Below are 23042 nucleotides of genomic sequence, written 5' to 3' on the forward strand. Positions count from 1 at the left end.
GTCATAACTGGTTGTAGCTCCTTATGCAGTCAGCATGGCTGTGAAAGTTGGAGAAAGGAAAACTCACTCAATTTTTGAAGCGCAATGTTGGGGCATTCCAGGAGACCAAAAGTCAATGGTTTGGCTCCTTGTCCACAATCCGCGAGGAAAAGAGAATCCTGCTGGGGCCAGTACCCAGGACACCCAATACAAAACGAGGGCCTGGAACTGTCACAACACAAGTGATCTCACCTGTACCCACTGGGCGTTCCTTGGACTGAGTGAGCAGGTCAGGGCACCGATACTCTGACCCACGAAGTGGCATAAGGAGGATCAACTTTAGACCCGGAAGTGGATCCAGGAGGCCCATGGGATGGCAGTGCCTCAGTGCTGAGTAGTAGCTATTGTATTGGTATTTAAATTTATTCTTGTCTATACTATGGATAGGTATGTCATTATCCTCCGTTTACTTCACAGCTGCAGGTGTCCGGTTATGAATCAGCAAGCCGACGAAGATGAGCTACCAAAGGCGCTGGAAATCACCAGGCAGGTTATTAGTATTGTTCTGCATGTACTGTTATATAAAAATAAATGAGAGAGCAACTTCAAAAATTGTTTAAACGATAATCCAGTAAATAAAGGGTAATAATTATTTATTTGTAAATTATTCTGCGTAATATATTATATAAAATAAATGAAGAGCCTTCAAAAATGTGTTTTGCTTGACCAATAAATAAAAGGGTGTAATAATTCTTTAATGAAAGGTATAATTCCTGGTCTTATAGATCGTGTGTGATTTGGCTTTTATATGTTGTTGTACTGTTGCATTTTAGAAATAGTACTGTTGTATTCAAGCTGTGTTTAGATTAACTTCTTACACTTAGCTGAGGCCCTATATAAAGTGGATGAGAAAGGGGTGCCAGTAGCTTTTATGCATGTTACAGCCCTGAACTGCTTCTGGTTCATGCCCAGCATGCTACCCCGGAGTTAATCTGAGTACATGTAGCTTGTGGCTACTGTATGTTCCCCAAGAAATGTCAATGCCTAACACTTGAAATGTGGGGAGCTGTTACCGCATATAACTGATAATGCGTTGCACCTGAACATATCTAGATAATTATATATGAAAGTAAGAGCCATACATCGGTGTACCATCACAGCAGTAGTGTGTGTGAGCAGCTCTCAAAATATGCTAGCAGTAACATCCATCTCTGGACAGTTGTATGTCAGATACAGCTCATGTATATAACTGATCTAGCAAAATCCATTTTTAATAAAGCGACATTAGTGAGTGTAATAATACATGTAAGGGACATATAAGGTTGCTTCTTTAATTGTGGAATGTAGTATAAACTAGAAAGGATATATAAGATTGTTAATTGAGCTATCTTTTCCACCATACTCTGTGTGCATACAAAATGCAATTCCCAGCATCTCAAATGGGTAAATTGTCTAAATCTCAAAGCATTGTTGGGACATATGTCCCTGTTGGTTTATAAATATTTGCATTCATTTCTATGCATGTATACTTATTTCAAATACCACAATATTATTGGTGGCCTGTTGCCATCAATTACATTTTTCTGCAATAACTGTTAACAATGTCCACTATTGTTCAATATATGCCATGTGTTATGCTTGCTTTTCAACTGTTGAAACTCTGGTGTGTTGGAAGTTAGCCAAAATTCGGTTCTGCATGATGTTACTGCTTCTTAACTATGCTGTTGGAATACCTAGTACCTACGCCCATATCTTTGGCTTAAATTCTCCGAAACATAGTTCATATGGGAAGGCCGGTCCCAGCAGACCCACCTGTCCCACCTCAGCTGGCCATGGCACCTGGCAGCAGCAGGTCCAGTGCCCAGCCTGGGACCTCCTCCTCAGTTGGCCCTGTGCAAGCGTGGGTGGAGAAGGTCCACCTATCACCCTTCGAACAGTCCGGGCTGTGATGCATAGAGAGATCGAGCATTCTGTTGCAGAACCTCTATGCCAGCTTGAGGCATGAGTGGCACAACTCCCGGGTCAGCCTGCCCCTCCTACAGCCCCCAGCACAACCACCCTCCCTGGGCTCCCCTGAAAGGTGCAGTGGTGACAGCTGCCCATGGGTGGGGATCTCCAGTTCCATTAATACTGTTGCCATCTGTGGGCTTCTTGGATTTCCCAAACGAATCCCTCCCGTCAATGGTGTTCACACACCACATGTAACCTATATTCGCCTGTATGTGCTGTCTTGTTTGTACTGTGTCTGTTTTACCTCCCCAACCTACACTCCCCAAATATACCTACTTCCCTACCCCACATTCCACTCTCTCCTGCAAAAGGAACAATCTATCCCAAAAAAAAAAATTATACCCCATACATGACTTGCCCATTTTGCACACATGTCCCTGGGTTTTTCACATAAAATGTAATTTAGTTGCGCATTACAACATACTTTGTTTATGCTCACCCTCTCAGGGTTGGAAAGGTTTCTATATTTACCTCCAAATTTATTCCATATGCACCTTTTTAGCTGTTCTCTGTTAAAAGAAATAGGCAGCTGGATGGACCCTTTCTCCTACACCCATCCTGCACATCACTGAAACTATTTCTTTTCTGTCTTTCCCTCCTTTGTGCCCCACTTTTTCACCACTTTCCTATCTCCCCATTTCTTTTCTTTCAAAAAGATAGCGCATACAGTTGCGCCAGGGACAGATCTGCACTGACAAGCAGTAGTTAGCGGGTTTAGCAGGTAATGGTGTCTTTTGCCCTTAGCCTTAAGCCTGCATATTGCTAAGCATCGTACCAAAACCCGCCAAACCCGCTTACAACTGGCTTCAAGAAGTGCCGCTTAGTCACTCTGTATGTGAGGGGCCTTGTTCTGCTCAGCAGCAAAATAAAACACCTCTGTCAGTCCTGAACCCAGGGACCTTGCTTTTCCTGCTGCATGAAGTACCACTAAGCCATGAGTGGTGCTCCCAGATATACACAGTTGGTGCTGAGAATAAATACCATGCCATCAGAGATAAATGAATGTAAAGGAAAAATAGGAATGCCATACCACACAACTTGTTCTGTGGATCTTTACCAACAGCTGTTGTGGGAATACATTACATGACCATGATAGGAGAAGCAGACATTCTAGCAGGAAATAATGTTACACCATCACTTTACAAACCACACACAGTATCACAGCAGGACAAACACTGGCATATCCTTTGGGGCAGAGGCCATACCTCCAACTGTATCCCTAATTCTCAGGGATGTCCCCAGTTTGAGAAACAAATTTTAGCTCTGTCCCTCTGAATCCCTCAAAAACTACTGACTTTGGGCTGTTGAATGTGCTGGTGAATTACGTACGTGTGGTGTGTAGGTAATGATAATAATTAAAGAGTTCAGACACTTCTTTTACTTCAGAAAAAGGTGTATTAATCCATATGCTCTGGTTCTCTCAAAGTCTCCAAGCAATAGCACTAATATTTTAAAGGTGTCCCTGACTTTCTCTACTTTTCCCCAGAATCTGTTCTAACCATATGTACCTGAGTGTTTGAGAGGTCTGACAGAGGCAAGCTTACAGAGGCATAGCAGCCTTTCTGCTGCTTTGCATTGCGCAAATAGCTTTGAAAGGAGTTCCGGAAGGCATACCCTTATGTAGGAATACTTGCACAAATACAAAAGGATGTAGCCATGCTTGGTAGCGCGCTCAACTGTAACAATATACCATTGCTCTAGATTAGCACAGCAAAAGGCATGTGTGGTGCACAGATGTGCAAAGAAGGCTAACTGAGCTAATCTCTGGCCCCCTACCATGGCCATGGGTCCACCTGAGGTCTGGGAGTTATGGATGGATCGCCCAGACTACTTGCCTTGATAAACTAACATGTACAACAACCCTGTAGAAGTCCAGCAAGATAAAATTCACACAATAATACATATGCTGTCTGTACTTCTGCCCAGTGGCACAGCCCTGGTGTGAGGAATGATACCTGGTTTGCAGGGGTCTACCAAGGATGTAGTTATGCATACTCACAGTACTAGGAAATGTGTCTGGGTTTTCGCTGAGCAGCTTGCTGCTAATGCTTTCAACACTAAAAAGCACAAACTGTGAGCTGTTAGAACCAAGTAAATGAATATCCACAGTATAGCAGTTTCTCTGAAACAATTCTTGTGCCATGGGAATACATCTCAATAACCTTCTTTGTATGGCAGTTAATTGTAAAATTTGAAAAAGTACATCCTCCCATGTAACGTATTGTGTTATAGCATTTGAGGGGTGAGTACATTTCTACACTGACAAGTGTGTGCTAGAAGCAGCAACATTTGGAATCACAATGGGTACAAAATGCGTAAATCACTGGCTTCACCCCTGGCTTCTGATATAAGAACTATACTGTATTCTGTCATAAATAAAAGATGTCCAGAGCAACGACAAGGAGGCAATCTCTCCCCATCTTGAAAGCACCAAGAAAGGGCCCGCATATACACTACAGGTTATGCAATTTGCATAGTACTGAGTTTGCTATGACAGTGATTACTGCAATTAATGCACACAGCTGGCTGCATACGGTTAGCAAATGGTAGCTTCCTAATAGGTGCAGAGGCCATCACATGCTCATGTGCCAAGAATACCACAAAGCAGGCTGCAATCGCTGCCAACATAAACTCAATAACTCTACATTGCAGAGACTGACAGAGAGAGAGAGACAGAGAGAGAGAGAGACAGAAAGGAAAAAGAAAAAATAAATAGCTAAACCGTCCTTCTACAAAGGAAAGGTATGTGACGGCCATATATATTTTACTGGGCGTGTAGTAGATGTTTTTGGAAAAGAGTAGTCCATATAATGTGAACCATTCACTTATGTGGCAGCAGTACTTATCTATGCACAGATGTCCTGCTTGCTCTACTGCTATGGACAAAATACAGTGTAGCATACCTAATGGGCAGTGGGACTTTACCTGGCGAAATGTGTAGCTCAGCATTAAATCCATCAAAAATCTGATCCATGTTATTTGTGTTCTGTGGCACACGGTTGAGTATAGCGATAAAGCCAGCTGGCTGTTGGAAGGATTAGTGCTGCCATTATATATAACTTACATGGGTGTGACGGAGGCAACACATGCATGATAGTCGCCATATTAAAGTGTAGCTTAGCATTGGCAACTGCTGTAGCAAGTCTAGTATGCTTATCTAGCATTTGTAGTTACTCATATATACCCCCTCTAATGTGTTCATAAGCACTTGACCTGTTTGTGTTGCAGCAAGGCCCAACAGTTCAGTTGTGAGGTCCGGGGACTTACAACAGTCTGGACCTTGTGTGTGTATGCCACACACACACACGGAGAAAATATGCATATGTGCCATATATATATTCACATCTGTATATATGTGCATGGAGCAGGGGACATATTGTAGCACTGTTTAATGAAGGGGTAGAAATATGCTATGTTGATGAAGGTTGAGTATATGAGCATGTGTTTGTAGCAACTGTAGGTTTAAGTATGTGACGAACAAGACAGCATACAGTGCACAGTATATAACATGTGGTGGTTAAGCCAGTGTGGGTGGTTTGTTCAGTTTGCAATGTTGAAGCCAGTGAGGCCTGCTAAAGCTGCCTGGGCTGTGAACACTTTTCAATGCATTTATCACAAGACTATGCAATATACTATTGACATTACTGTACACCTCCCACATCCTTTGTATAATTGATATTCCCACTATGAAAGGGTGAAATGTGTATGTGCCTACATATATATATGTATATATATATCTATATATATATATATATATATATATACACACCAATGGATGTGTATATGTGTATATATATATATATATATATATATACTATATATCTTTCTACATATATATATACATATACATATGCATATGCATATATGTATATATATATATATACACACATATATATATATATATATATACTGCCTATATATGCATATACATATATATATATATATATATATATATACATATATATATATATATAGAGAAGAGACATATATATATATATAGAAGAGAGAGAGTCCTTATATGCTCATACACACCTACATCTACTTGTTGCAATAGATTCTCTGTACTGTTGACTGACTGTGGTGGTCAATGTGTTTGTGAATATGTCAAAGATTTGTATTTATTGCAAGGATAAGCCAGTAGAAACTTGGGTTTTATGTCATGGTACTAGGAGGTCCTTTGCTTTGATCCCAGCAAAAAAGCTGTGCATATTCTGTTGCTAGAGCAGAAAAAGTGCTATGGCATACAGTGCTGATTAAGTCGCCTTAGCTTTAACTGGGAGGTGTGTGTCATTGGAGGCTAAATCACTACATCTGCTGATTATTGATTAGTACTTTAATGTTGAATCAAATCCTGTATTGTACTGTAGTACTACTTGAAGCTCTGGGCCTGTGCAACAGCAAAGTATGGTGTATGTCCACATTGCTTTGCATCCACTGTTTTGTGTGGTCCCTGTATTCATCACAGATTACATTTTCCCCAAGATTAATGTTTTGTAAGTACTTTTGACACACAGTACTGTATAAGTACACATGTAAAAGCTTATATGGGTTTGCACTACATACCTTTGTGTCCTAGTAATTATGTCTGATGTGTGGTGGGTATATCTGCTTAACATGTCCTCTGTCATATGTGTGGTAAAAACATTATAACTGCATATCTAGCAAAACATTTATAGTGGACTACAGCAAGTATAGACCTATATTCCCAATTGTGCACATGCCGTTTGTACGCCGCAGTTTTGCCATTAACATGTTGTGTGCTGGTATAATAGTAATACATTTACTGGACCTTACACACTCATTGTGATGGATGACATATTTTCTTTACACATCAGCTTGATGTATATCTGCTGTGGCTAGATTGGTGCATTGTGTTTGCATACAGTGTGCCAGGTACTCTTGTATAGTCTTTTATATAGTGATTTTTTAATTTGTTGTTGTACCAGAACATGGTTCATCAGATAGAGTGAGCCAGGCCACGTTTCAAGCAGTTGGCAATGGGGTGAGCAGTGATGATAAGTGGTAGTTAAAAGTGTTTCACTCTCAGTTGGCTAATAGGTTGCGCTATATATGGCAGTTCTAATTTGATATCTGTGCACTGTGCCAATGTTAAATGTGCCATATGAGCTTGCTCAGACGCTATTTTTTTTCTATGTCTTCCAGGGATCATGGCACATCACAGAAATCCCAGCTATAGTAGTGCTGAAGATGAGATCATTACTAGCTGTATGATTCCAGCACCTCACCTGAGTCTCTAATGTTCTCCACCAGAACCAGCCAGGACCAGCAAGGGTGCACTGCACCCACCATGCTGGCAAGCCTGTTGTCCGGAGGAGGTCAATGACAGGGCAGGCCTGCATAACCTTGGACATATGAGCAGGTATGCACCACCACCACTGCAGTGATCTACTCAGACATGTCCACATCAGCATGCTTTTTGCAGTGTGCTTGGAGACAACGGCTTGCAACAGGAGGTGAGTGTTAATGGCATCGCCCCCTCACCAGAGTGGAGGAGCTGCTCCAGAGCTATCTTGGCACCTACCCTTAACAACAGCCCAGCAGACATACACGCATGAGTGGAGGTTGGGGCCGCCTTTAACCACATGCACTGTGAGCATGCCGAGGTAACATGGCATATCTGTAGCGAACTACTGTTATCTGTATTGGTAGATCATGCATGCCATGTGAGATCGTGTGGGTGTGTAGTTAGAAGATGTGGAGCCTGTTGTTGTCTGCAATAATGATCATTTGGAATATAATCTGTAAGCCTGTGTAGATGTAAACTGTTGTTCTTCACTGTAAGATTACTGCAAACACACATTAGCAATGCCACCAGTTGTAGCCCGCGGACAAACTGTCTCATCTCTATGTAGGTCTCTCTCTGGGGTAGCGTCAAGGCAGCGGACAGATGCTGGTGAAGTGTGTTGTACATTTGTGTGTGTGCAAATAAAAAGTGCATGTCATAGTTAAAGAGTGTAGGCCATGTACACACATGTAACACACCTCTACCTGCATCCATGCATGCTGTGCATGTTTGGTGTAAAACCGCACATCCACTAATGTGATTAGCTGCCTACCAAACACATGCAATACCCAGATCATCTCAAACAAATGTGGACGTACATGCCTGTAGTGACCATTGGATAGGCAAAGTTGATACTCAACATGCACACCAACGCCACAGCTACTGAGCATTTTAACATGCTACGCATAAAGTTCACAAACCCTCTGTAAAGACACACTCCAGTATCCAAAATCTCATCCACACATTACACATAATATCCACAGGGGTGAGAGGCCTATCGCCAGGGGCATTTAAACACTCTGCAACACTTTTCACACATTCAAGGAATCCGGGGAGATGGTCCTTATTGGCCTCACTTACAAACCCATGTAACAACTGGTTGTGAAATGGTGAATGTAACCAAATGGTAAGAGGGCCAGTTCAGTACAATTCTGGCATGATTAGTGCTGGTTTGGGAAACATTTGTAGCCTTGACCGCGTGATGCTTCATGAGTGATAGCCTATGGTACTATACCCCATGTCCAGTTATTGTAACACAGGTACTACACGCAGCTTTCCATTGCTATACACCTCAATGTTGTGTGTGTGTGTGAAACATATACCCTCTAAACAATATGCATACTAATCACCATTTGCACAACTGACACATATATATGTTTTGTGAGTGCTTTTGAGTGTGACTGCTGGTGTCATATGACCTGGCCTTTTACATTGGAGGTATGTGTAATGTTTAAATATGCAGATTGTGTTTTAGCATGCCATGTCGCCATGGATGATACTGGCATGTCCTACAATATGATCTACACCCACCATAACTTTACTGTACATTGGTGTATGTGGGCAGATGAACCATTCCGCTCAATTGCCATGCACCACTGATGATGTTGTGTGAATACTCATCATGCATAATGCTAAAACTGTATCCACAGTTATTTGGTAAAAACACAGAGGCTGTAATCAGCATTGGATACCTATCTGACACACAGATACACATCCAGTCATGGTATGTAGACCCTGTGGTTATGGTGCACAGATACATTACAAGAGTTTTGAATACTTGCACAGCAATGTTGTGTCCATAGATGCATTGCGTTTCGAAGGGGAGGCCAATCACCTAATAATAAAACACATGCATCAAAGCCATGTATAGTGTTAGTAACAAGGACTGTCTACCACTTGCACTGCACATGCTGTTGAGCAACATGTGTCTACATGCCTGCCATGTGTGTTGATATGAATATTTTTGCTTGTGATACTGTACCCCACCACATCTACCTGCTATGTGTGTATGTTCTGAGATTGCTGGTGTGTGGCCAGCCCATGTGTGTGTGTGTGTGTGTGTGTGTGTGTGTGTGTGTGTGTGTGTGTGTGTGTGTGTGTGTGTGCTTTAGGGAGGAGGTGTATTTGTGTATGTGCATGTGTGCATGTAGCAGCATGTGCACATGTTCGCATGTGTGTGCATGCATGGTCTGTTTATCATCATGTTCCAGGTATTAAAGTGTTTCCTGTTTTCCTCCTCCACAGGTGCTGAGGAATTGGGGCTGGTTCAGTACAGCAAGGGAACCTGATGTCACTGAGACAGACGGTGATCATGAGGATAGGTGTGTTGCAGAGGCACAGGCAGGTTTGTCAGGGGTCTGAAATTGTTGGGCCACCAATTGGCAGTACACAAGTCTCCACCCATCCATGCACACACAGTCGCGCACTGCCTGTACATCCATCATCACCATTGCCCCTTGCCCTTAAGCTGAGGGACAGTGTACAGTTGGCACTGGCCAGGACAGTCAATGAGCTATCTATGGCTTTATGCATCCAGGACACAGCAGCCATAGCCAGATGTCTAGAGCAGTGCCACATGGGCTGAGAAGCCCAGGGGTTCTCGTCAGAGCACTGCTGGTCCATCATGCCCCTGAGACATGCCACAACTCTTTCCAACTACTACATGCTCCAGGCTGTCATGGGCTTATAAGCACAAATGGAGCAAAGTACACCAGACGGGGACTACAGGGCACAGGGTTCATAACTTACCTCTGTAAATGACCAGTATCCATGACCCTAGCAGGTGCCATACGTAATTACTACTGAGGTGGTTGATAGACATTGGGGTGAGACATTTGGATGTCCTACATAATCTCATGTCCATGTGTCAGGACAGTGCAGGGACGGCAGTTGAGATGTCAATAACAGACGATAGATGTACCATCACCATCAGCAGCTGGAGGTTGCTGTGGATGGCCAACAAGTCACAGCCCACTCTCATAGTGCCAGTACCAGCCCCAGCAATGTTGGAGGGACGTGTCGCATACACCATCCTGAAGACCACGTGCATGTGGCTCTGGCCAGTCCCCAGCGGGGACCTGCATCCAGTGGACATATCATCAGCTCTCACCAGGATAGTACCCAGTCTGGATTAGTACCTGATAATTGTCTGTAGCACCCTTGCCCAGGCATGGGTCCGGTATCCATGGCCAGGAAGCGGTGTTCATCACAAAGCCTGTATCCAGGTACAGTCTGTAGCTGTCCACAAATCCCCACGTATATGGCAGCCACATGGTGGGAACTGTACTGCATGCAGATACACACATAAACCAGAAACCTAGGACAAACACATACCTGCACACATTACATCAACATTGGCCCCATAACAGTACTCATGGCCCCTCACACACAGTTTCACACACACATGTCAGTTGCTGGCTCCAGTGTAGGCCTCTAGCAAACCAACAAGCACTTACACCTGTGCACCGCATGATGAAACCATGCCTGCCACCTCCTGTCATATATGTAACATTGATGCAGGAACAGGCTAACATGGTGCTGATGCACAGGGTGACTTTGATAAAGTATAAGCAATGCGTTGAATGTGTAGCATGTTGTCCAGCAGTAAAGTGTAATGATATCCTTGAAGGTGTAGCTGCGAGCAGGCATGCCCAGTGCATTAAAAGCTGTAATTAGCAATGTTGTATTGTTTTCACCAGTGTTTGTATTCAATTGTGTTTTGTTTGCCCATGTGCCGCTATGGCTGATGTGTGTGAGTTGTGTCAGCATGTGTCTTTACAGTGGACAGTAAAGTGTGGGGTGTTATTGCAGCACAGGTTTGCAGGTATACATTTGTGAACATGGTGGAGGTGCACTGTCTGTATGCCCACATTCGCCATGGCCACACATGGGCAGAAGAGCTTTGTGACATGCCCTGTACTGGCCCGTGTTAACACTGCATAGTTTTCTATTGGTGGTCAGTATGCATTGTACTACACACGTTTTTGGAACTTGAGTATGCATGTGTGTGTGTGTCATGACACGAGTTGACACTGTGCTCTGGGTGAAGCTATTTGTTTCCTATCTGTCATTGGTTTGCATTACTAAGGTTAACAGTGTCCCAGCTGCATAATCCTACAGGGTTGCATGGACTGTGTGCTGTCACAAGCACACAAAAGAAAGTCTCTTATACAGTAAAGTGCATTAGTCATGGACCCCTTCCAGAAACTATATGTATAATAGAAGGTGTGATGTTACTAAAAAAATTACAACCAATGTTGGAGATGTGGAGTGTGTAGTTAGAAGATGTGGAGCCTGTTGTTGTGCAATAATGATCATTTGGAATATAATCTGTAGGCCTGTGAATGTAAACTGTTGTTCTACTGTAAGATTGCAAACACACATTAGCAATGCCACAGTTGTGGCCACGGACAAACTGTCTCATCTCTATGTAGGTCTCTCTGGGGTGACGTCAAGGCAGCGGACAGATGCTGGTGAGTGTGTTGTACATTTATTATTGTAAATAAAAAGTGCATGTCATAGTTAAGGTGTAGGCCATGTACACATGTAACACACCTACCCATAATGCATGCTGTGCATGTTTGGTGTAAGGCCACGCACATCCCACTAATGTGATTAGCTGCCTCAAACACATGCAATACCCAGATCATCTCAAACAAATGTGGATACACTGTAGTGACCATTGGATAGGCAAAGTTGATACTCAACATGCACATAACATACACAGCTATGAGCATTTTAACATGCTACGCATAAAGGATTCACAAACCCTCTGTAAAGACACACTCCAGTATCCAAAATCTCATCCACACATTACACATAATATACCTGAGGGGTAGAGGCCTATCATGGGGCATTTAAACACTCTGCAACACACTACACATTCAGGTCGGGGAATGGTCCTTATTGGCCTCCTTACAAACCCATGTAACAACTGGTTGTGAAATGGTGAATGTAGCCAAGGTAGGCCAGTTCCGGTACAGCATGATTAGTGCTGGTTTGGGAAACATTTGTAGCCTTGAGTGACCGCATGATGCTTCATGATGATAGCCTATGGTACTATACCCCATCCAGTTATTGTAACCACAGTACTACACATAGCTTTCATTGCTATACACCTCAATGTTGTGTGTGTGTAAACATATGCACCTCTAAACAATATGCATACTAATCACCATTTGCACAACTGACACATATATGTTTTGTGATGCTTTTGAGTGGCTAGGTCATATGACACACATTGGGTATGTGTAATGTTTAAATATGCAGTTGTGTTTTAGCATGCCATGTCATGGATGATACTGGCATGTCCACAATATGATCTACACCCACCATAACTACTGTACATTGGGTATGTGGACGAATGGTATTCCATCAATTATACATGCACCACTGATGATGTTGTGTGAATACTCATCATGCATGTGCTAAAACTGTATCCACAGTTATTTGGTAAAGACACAGAGGCTGTAATCAGCATTGGATACCTATCTGACACACAGATACACATCCAGTCATGGTATGTAGACCTGTGAGTTATGGTGCACAGTACATTACAGAGTTTTGAATACTTGCACAGCAATGTTGTGTCCATGAATGCATTGCGTTCCAGGGGGAGGCCAATCACCTAATAATAAAACACATGCATCAAAGCCATGTATAGTGTTAGTAACAAGGACTGTCTACACTTGCACTGCATGCTGTTGAGCAACACATGTCCTACATGCTGCCATGTGTGATATGACTGTTTTGCTTGTGATACTGTACCCCACCATCACCTGCTATTGTGTATGTTCTGAGATTGCTGGTGTGTGTGTGTGTGTGTGTGTGTGTGTGTGTGTGTGTGTGTGTGTGTGTGTGTGTGTGTGTGTGTGTGCTTTAGGGAGGAGTGTATTTGTGTATGTGCATGTGTGCATGCGCGCATGTGCACATGTTCGCATGTGTGCATGTGGTCTGACATCATGTTCAGGTATTAAAGTGTTTCCTGTTTTCCTCTCACAGGTGCTGAGGTGGGGCTGGTTCAGTACAGCAGGGAACCTGATGTCACTGAGACAGACAGTGATCATGAGGATAGGTGTGTTGAGGCACAGGCAGGTTTGTCAGGGTCTGTTGTTGGGCCACCAATTGGCAGTACACAAGTCTCCACCCCATCCATGCACACAGTCATACTGCCTGTACATCCATCATCACCATTGCCCTTAGCTGAGGGACAGTGTACAGTTGGCACTGGCCAGGACAGTGTGGTATCTATGGCACATGCATCAGGACACAGCAGCCATAGCCAGATGTCTAGAACGGTACCACATAGGCAGAAGCCCAGGGGTTCTCGTCAGAGCACTGCTGGTCATCATGCCCCTGGCAGACATGCCACAACTCTTTCAACTACACGCATGCTCCAGGCTGTCATGGAAGCATAAGCACAAATGGAGCAGTACACCAGACAGGGACTAAGGGCACAGAGGGTTCATAACACCTCTGTAAATGACAGTATCCATGACCTAGCAGGTGCCATACGTAATTACACTGAGGTGATTGATAGACATTGGGGTGAGACATTGGATGTCCTACATAATCTCATGTCCATGTGTCAGGACAGTGCGGGACAGTTGAGATGTCAATATGGACGTATGCCATCACCATCAGCAGCTGGAGGTTGCTGTGGATGTCCAGCAAGTCACAGCCACTCTCATAGTGCCAGTACCAGCCCCAGCAATGTTGGGGGGGATGTCCATACACCATCCTAGAAGACCACGTGCATGTGGCTCTGGCCAGTCCCAGCAGGGACCTGCATCCAGTGGACATATGTCAACCTCTGAGGATAGTACCCAGTCTGGATTAGTACCTGATAGTGTCTGTAGCACCCTTGCCAGGCACAGGTCCCGTATCCATGGCCAGAGACGGTGATCTGTAAAGCCTGTCAGGTACAGTCTGTAGCTGTCCCACAAATCCCCGTATATGGCAGCCACATGGTGGAACTGTGTGCATGCAGATACACACATAAACCAGAAACCTAGGACAAACACATACCTGCACACATTACATCAACATTGGCCCATAACAGTACTCATGGCCCTCACACACAGACTCACACACACATGTCAATTGTATGGCTCAGTGTAGGCCTCTAGCAAACCAACAACACACCCTGTGCATATGATGAAACCTGTGCCACCTCCTGTCATATGTAACATTGATGCAGGAACAGGCTAACATGGTGCTGATGCACAGGGTGACTTTGATAAAGTATAGCAATGGTTGAATGTGTAGCATGTTGTCAGCAGTAAAGTGTAATGATATCCTTGAAGGTGTAGCTGAGCAGGCATGATGCATTAAAGCTGTAATTAGCAATGTTGTATTGTTTCCACCAGTGTTTATTCCAATTGTGTTTTGTTTGCCCATGTGCCACTTGGCTGATGTGTGTAGTTGTGTCAGCATGTGTCATACAGTGGACAGTAAGTGTGGGGTGTGTGCAGCACAGGTTTGCAGGTATACATTTGTGAACATGGTGGAGGTGCACTGTCTGTATGTACATTCATATTGGACACATGGGCAGAGTGACATGCCCTGTACTGGCCAGTGTTAACACTCCATAGTTTCTATTGGTGGTCAGTATGCATTGTACTACACACGTTTTGGAACTTGAGTATGCATGTGTGTGTATGACACGGGTTGACACTGTGCTCTGGGTGAAGCTGTTGTTCCTATCTGTCATTGGTTTGCATTACTAAGGTTAACAGTGTCCCAGCTGCATAATCCTACAGGGTTGCATGGACTGTGCTGTCACAAACACAAGAAAGTCTCACTTATACAGTAAAAGTGCATTAGTCTCATGGACCCCTTCCAGAAACTATATGTATAATAGAAGGTGTGATGTTACACCAAAAAAGAATTACATACCAACAAGGGATAACCTCTCTGGTCAGTATCATTTGGAAAATTCAATCCCTCAATAAACATAAAAGGCAAGCTTCAAAATACAAAATGGCAACGATTCCAAAGACAACACTACAGCTGTCTTTACTGTTGTTCATAATCTACAGGGGAAATCTCAGATTGGGTCACAGTTAATGTAAATGGTCACAAAGTACACTTATCTGACTGACATTACCAATTCCTTGTCAGACAGTTTGAATGCGGATTTCACCACCCTGTCGCTATACAAGGGCCACATTTCCAGACCTGCAGAACGTAATACCTGATGATTCACAGACACTCTAGTTAAAACATCTCTTTAACAAGGTCCACACCACAGTGGCAATGGTACTTGGCAGTGTCCCAGGCTGTGTCATACACAAGCTGACATATGAAGTCACCACTCACCTAAACGGTCTGTCCAGATGGAGCCTCTGTACAGGTTACATACATGTGAAATGACGTACAGTAATGGTGTTCACAGTCCACAAGCGTTGAGCTACAACATCTTCTTCTCCTTTCGGATGCTCCCATTAGGGGTCACCACAGTACATCATCTGTTTCCATGTCTTCCTGCCCTCTGCATCTTGCACTGTCACACCATCCACCCGCATGTCCTCTCTCACCACAGCCATAAACCTCATCTTAGGTATTCCTCTTTTCCTGTTACCTAGCGGCTTCATCCTTAGCATCTATTTCACAATATACTCTGCATCCCTCCTCAGCACATGTACCAACCAACTTAATCCTGTCTGTCTGGCATGGTCTACTAACCTTCAAACCTGGCTGGACCCTCTAATATACTTATTCTTAAACCTGTCCACCCTCGTCACACCCAGTGCAAATGTTAACATAAATTGATTAAGGGTAGAACTACAACAGGTCCTGGAAACTCTCACCCTATAAGCCAGACCAATGTTATCTGGAAGGCTATGGAGCACAGCATTATGGAACTCATTAATAGAGACATTATGAACCTGCAAACACTGCACCATACCCACGTAGGTTCTCTAAAGTCCAGATCATGGCTCCTACACCTAGTAGACTTCAAGCTTGTCAACAAGGCTATAGGTGAGGGAGGGGAGGTCAACACAGCCAAGCTATAGCTCACCAGCAAATCATACCCAGCCCACATACTGGTATTACACATAACCTCAACAGACTGACCATAAATGATTGTTAGATGATGGCTTGACAACTGACGCACAGATATAGGACACACAGTAACATTTGCAGCCTCTATGTACTATTCTATGCCAGTAACAAGTGGTATTCACCTGCACTCAGTCCTGGGACCACTCCTGTTTGGTATATAGCTTTCTCAGGTACAAGGAAATCAACACAGTGTGATAGAAGAGTGGCAAACAACACAAATAACTAAAATCCATTCCTAGAGCCAATGACCTACGACCGCAGTTGAAAAAACAAGTTTATTGATCCACAGGTCACAAATCACAAGTGTAATCCACAAAAAATCACAATATAAAATCCACTTGGAACATAACAGGTCAAGCGCTTTCATCAATAGACTTCATCAGAACAATTCAAAACTTGTGCAGTTAACCTTTTTATATAAAAAAACTGCCATCAATTAAGTTAAACAACCCTAAATTAAAGTGACAGTGTTATTCTGAGCTAAAAGATACTATGACAAATAAAAATTTCACTTGAAAGTCTGCAAATCACTCAAACCTTAAAACATAGTATATACAATATGTATACATCTATATTAAAACAAATATAATAAACTATGTTTTATTTAATTGTGTTGAAATGATAGAAAATGTTGTTACATTGTTTCTGGGACAAACTAATGGTAAAGTAATAAAATATTAAAAAATATTAAAAAGTAGAAGCCACTAGGGTATTTCAAAGTTTAGTTGCCCGATACCTCAGTTCAGGCTTTAAACTAATATGTTCATTAATCCCTGGAACTACGGTGGCATTTAGTCTAAGTTGCCATCTTACTTCTGCTCTAAGCACCACTTAGACCCATAATGGATGACAACGGACTTTCTCCAGTCTCTGAGGATGAGTTAGACAACCTTCCTTTTCCCTGTGGACAGCAGGTTAATGATGCAGGCGATCGTATGTTGGAAATTATTCTAAACTTTACAAATAAGGTTTCCGAGTTGCAGGGAGCTGTTTTTAAAATACAAAATCCTTCACTTCCCATTTCTGGTGGAGCGAACTGGTGTAGTAGCCGGGAAGCAAGGGAAATGACACTCAAGACTGCTGGTAGGGTAAACCAAGGGGTCCAGAGTACTGACAATGCGTCTGAGACCCCAGCTAATACGAATGAAATGCTACCGAGGGTAGGAAGTCAAGGCTTCCTTCAGACACATGATCGTTTGAGGGATTGGGTTAAAAACGATCATCTTTTCTTTAGAAACAATAACACCGAAATGACTAACAGCATTGACTTAAGGTTGGTTACTCTTGAGGCTAAATTGCACAAAGTCCATGCACTTCAGTGTGATAATGCATATCTTAATGAATGTTTAGAAAAAAGACGAGTACCTAAAGGAATACGGGTTTTCAGGTTCCCTAATGGTGTTAAGAAGGGACAACCTGAATGTGAGGAACTAGTGCAAATGTTTGATAGACATGGTATGGAATTAATTGAGTTTATTTTAAAAATTAATAATAAAAGAATTGATGAGTTTCTAAAAGAAATTGATGAATTAAATAATGTAATTTTAACCGATAGTAGTTTTGTTAAGTACAATCACAGATATAATGGATTATTTGATAGGGTTGAGAATGATGTGAATGTTAACATTGAAAGAAAGAAGAAAAAGTTGTTAAGGGATGAATATGAGTATAAACATAACCTTGCATACCCATTTCCCAAGGCTTATATGGAAGGGGAAGAAGTGTTAAATCACCAGCAGACCAGTGAAGTTAATCCCCATAGGGCTACACCAGGTACCAGACATATTAATAATAACAATTTGTATGATTCAGAATACCCCCCTCTCAGAAGGTCAGCAAGGTTGCAGGACAAAAATAAATATAGGGATGAAAATAATGTTTTTTTAGGGGCAACGGGGGTGGGGGGGGGGGATGGAACAGTTACAGGAATCAAACAGGTTGGAGAAAGAACAGTTACCATCAGTCTTAGTCAGTGATGAATGTCCTGGTTTTGGGATCCAGGAGATTATTACGGTTAAGCATGACAGTTTATTACACACATATAAAGGATTTAATATTTTTAATTATGCAGGAATTGAGATTAACAAAGAACTATTTCATCTTCTTATGAAGGGGATCAAATTTGTACCTGCTACTAGAGAGAATATTTGTGACACTTTAATTAAATTAAAGATCTTTGTGAGAAAGTTGAATTTAAAATTTTTATTTAAAGACCCACATCATAATAATAGTAGTATGAGATCCAGTGTTAAGAAGAAGAGTTGTTTTAACCCGCCCTTACACCCCCTATTGAGTTCCTTTGAAAATGCATGTTCCCAAGAGATTTACCAGAATTTAAGGGAACATAGGTCAAAGGTATTTAATTTAACTAAAACTGTGAAACAACTATTGGACAGTTTCAGAGGTGATGTTAACCTAAGATTTATGAAACCTGATAAGGGTGGGGGTATGGTGATAGCCACTACTGAAGACTACAACAACATAATTTTCTGTATGTTACAGGATGAAACAAAATATGAATGTGTTTCCAGGAATGAAATTAACATTTCTTACAGAAAGATCAAGTTGTTTCTGGAGGATTCACTGTACCAAGGGGCTATCAACGAGGAAATTTTCAACTTCCTTAATGTTGACCATCCTACCATCCCCATGGCTTTTGGTATTCCAAAAACCCACAAGGATGTTTTTGAACCCCCCATATAGGTTAATTATATCTGGTCAGAATAGTATAACTTACCCATTGTGTGTTTTTATTGATCGTACAGTAAGGAATGTTTTGGCTCCCATTGACCATATTTTGGTTGATTCATGGGATTTTTTACGGAGGATCAAGAGAGACCATTATGATAAGGACGTCAGTTTCTCCACAATAGACGTGGTTGGTTTATTCACTTCCATACCTCATGATAAGGGATTAGAGTTTTTTATGAGGTTTTGGTAGAGAAAACTAGTTTAAGTAACATTATGATTAATTTCATTACTGAACTTATGGAAGTGATCCTTAAAAATAGTTTTTTCAGTTTTGGTGGAGAATTCTTTCGACAAACAAAAGGGGTGGCAATGGGTAATAGCTGTGCCCTTTTATTTGCCAATCTTGTTATGTATAGGTGGGAAACTATTTTTGTTTTTAAACCACCCTATAACGAACATTGGTTAGTATATCTAAGGTTTCTTGATGACCTCTTTATTTTATGGAAAGGGGGAGAAATACACGAAAAATTTCTTGATTTTCTGAATGGATTATGTGATTATTTTAAATTCACTGGGAATAGTGGGAACTCCCATATTAATTATTTAGATATAAGAATAACTAAGGATGTGAGGTCCAATTGTTTTGAATCATGTGTGTATGGAAAACCAACATTTTCTAATGACTATCTTGAATTTACAAGTAGCCATCCAACCTTTGTAAAGAGGAATATTGTAAAGGGACAAATGGTCCATGTAGCTCGAATGTGTTCAAATTTAGACCTGGTTAGGTCAGAAATGGAACTGGTAGCTAGTATGTTTAGAGCTAGGGGTTACCCTTCGGGCTTTATTAACTATATTAGGGACCAGGTGTGTGGTGAATAGAGTACTAGGTTTAAGCCACTTCTTGGTGATGAGGAGGGTATTGTTAACCAAACCCCCAGTCAAGATAAGAATTTTACACAGACTATGGTGTTAACATATGGGGAAACTTCTCTAGGAGTTAAAACATTATTAAAAATAATTGGGTAATGTTTAAAGGGAATACAGAATTATTGGAAGTCTTAGGAGATGAGCCTTTTTTTACATATAGGGTTAATAGAAATTTTAAAAATTTATTGGAAAATCAAATTCCAGACAAGAAAGGTTATAAAAAAGGAACTATTAAGTGTGGGGCTTGTGAATACTGTAAATTCATAATTGATACTCCATCAGTGGAACTTGGGCCCTACAAGATTGTTGTCAACTTTGTTGCAGGTTCTTGCACCACCACGGGTTTGGTGTACCTTGCTGTTTGTCAGGCCTGTGGATATTTTTACGTAGGGAAAACATAAAGAAAACTGAATAGGAGAATTTATGAACACATGTACAGTATTTTAAGGAAGGATGATAACAATGCCCTTTATAAACATATTGCCAACTACCCGGACCACTACTTTTGGTTTGGGATTTTGGAGGTTGTGGCAAGAATATCAGGGGAGGTGACTGGGCCAACCAACTGCTTAGAGCAAAAGTAAGATGGCAACTTAGACTAAATGCCACCGTAGTTCCAGGGATTAATGAACATATTAGTTTAAAGCCCGAACTGAGGTATCGGGCAACTAAACTTTGAAACACCCTAGTGGCTTCTACTTTTTAATATTTTTTAATATTTTATTACTTTACCATTAGTTTGTCCCAGAAACAATGTAACAACATTTTCTATCATTTCAACACAATTAAATAAAACATAGTTTATTATATTTGTTTTAATATAGATGTATACATATTGTATATACTATGTTTTAAGTTTTGAGTGATTTGCAGACTTTCAAGTGAAATTTTTATTTGTCATAGTATCTTTTAGCTCAGAATAACACTGTCACTTTAATTTAGGGTTGTTTAACTTAATTGATGGCAGTTTTTTATATAAAAAGGTTAACTGCACAAGTTTTGAATTGTTCTGATGAAGTCTATTGACGAAAGCACTTGACCTGTTATGTTCCAAGTGGATTTTATATTGTGATTTTTTTGTGGATTACACTTTCTCAGGTACAAGCAAACACAGTAGGGATATGTCTGCCCGCGTTTGATGAAAATGCAATACTGTGGGCTATAGTTTATTCTCCAGATGACACACACATCCTCCAAAAGGGTATCATACAGATAGATACCTGGTGTCAAACTCATGCTGTAAAGCTATAAGCCTAAGAAAGCATAGTTATCCACTTTTAGAAAACAAAGTATCCCCAGAGTACCGCATTGGTAGTAGCCCCCAAAATGTGGAACAGGTAATAATGTATACATAGAGCCATGTGTTACGTCATCTCTCCTTTGATAATCACATTACCAAAGGGTTTTGGAAATCCCTCTGTGGAGCACATAAGCAATAAAGGGTTTGCATGCAGATCCACAGAGGTTGTTGCACACCTATAATGATTAGTCATCTTTGCCAGACTTTGCTTGCTTTGGAACAGGTTTCAAATATACCTCAAGCATAAACCCTCACTCACACTCTTCAATAGAAACCATGATGAGTGGATGTGAAACGGAAGCCATAGCCCAGGGATCACTGCAGTGGCTAAGCTTGTCACAAGCATACAGAAGTGACCTAAGGTCTGGAAAGTGCCAGCACGCTCTGGCAAAGATAACACATGCGTTCATGGAGAAAGCAGAGTACCCACCTATGAAATACTTGAGGTCACATGTATGTATATGGATTTTCCCCACAGCTACCTTACATGTGTAATGCACATACAGTTGTCATTGTGAGATGTCATACACTATAAAAATCAAAACCCACTCCACATTGGCCAATGGTGTCACACACCTGGAGCACAGGCACACACACGCATTCAGCAAGTGCGAGATTCAAACTCTTTCCTAACTACATTATGATACTACAGCAGTATGCATTTACATGACACGCTATACACATTACTGGGATTTCACTTTTCCACAGGTCTATTTGAAGGATGGTGACATCATCAAACTTGACAACGATGAGTATACCACTTTTAAGGTGTTTGAGTAGACTCCAAAAAGGTTGCTCCTCTCCAGGGAGACACACATACACACACACACACACACACACAGTTGGCAAATGCAGGATTCAAACCCCTACCTAACTACATTATGATACTACAGCAGTACGCATTTACATGACACGCTATACACATTACTGGGATTTCACCTTTCCACAGGTCTGCTTGTAGGATAGGGAAATCATCGGACTTGACAAAGATGAGTATACCACTTTTAAGGTGTTTGAGTAGTCTCCAAAAAGGTTGCTCCTCCCCAGGGAGACACACACACACGCACACACAGTTGGCAAGTGCAGGATTCAAACCCCTACCTAACTACATTATGATACTACAGCAGTACGCATTTACATAACACGCTATACACATTACAGGAATTTCACCTTTCCGCAGGTATATTTGTAGGATGGTGACATCATCGGACTTGACAAAGATGAGTATACCACTTTTAAGATGTTTGAGTAGTCTCCAATAAGGTTGCTTCTCCCCAGGGAGACACACACAGTTGGCAAGTGCGGTGTTCTTAATCCATGCTAAGTACGTCTTTACACTTCAGCAAGCAATATGGAGTTACAGGGTGCAATACAGACATTACTTGCTGACAGTATGCACAAAGGTTTTTTTCACATTTGCTAACCTCAGCAGGCTTATCATATTAGGTGTACTGTGAGTGTATTGTATGCATATGCCATGACCATATCATATATGGGTTGATGCACCACATGCTGGCACACACAAGGTCAAACCTTGAGTAGCATCTTACCTTCACTTACCTGATACTGTAGTATAACAGAAAGATGATAAACTTCAACAGTTGGCTGAGCTTCTGGTGTCATTCAAAGGGGATCCAGTCTCTGTCTGCCTGTGATGACATGATAGACAAGCCTTGTTGCTTCACTACAGATGGTTTGCACCTGTCACTCCTATGCTTCTGAATACTGGCCAAGGCTCGTGCTGTCCCCATATTACATTTT

Source organism: Protopterus annectens, chromosome 13.part0 (genome assembly GCF_019279795.1).
Source record: "Protopterus annectens isolate FY-2018-M chromosome 13.part0, PAN1.0, whole genome shotgun sequence".
Classification (NCBI taxonomy): domain Eukaryota; kingdom Metazoa; phylum Chordata; order Ceratodontiformes; family Protopteridae; genus Protopterus; species Protopterus annectens.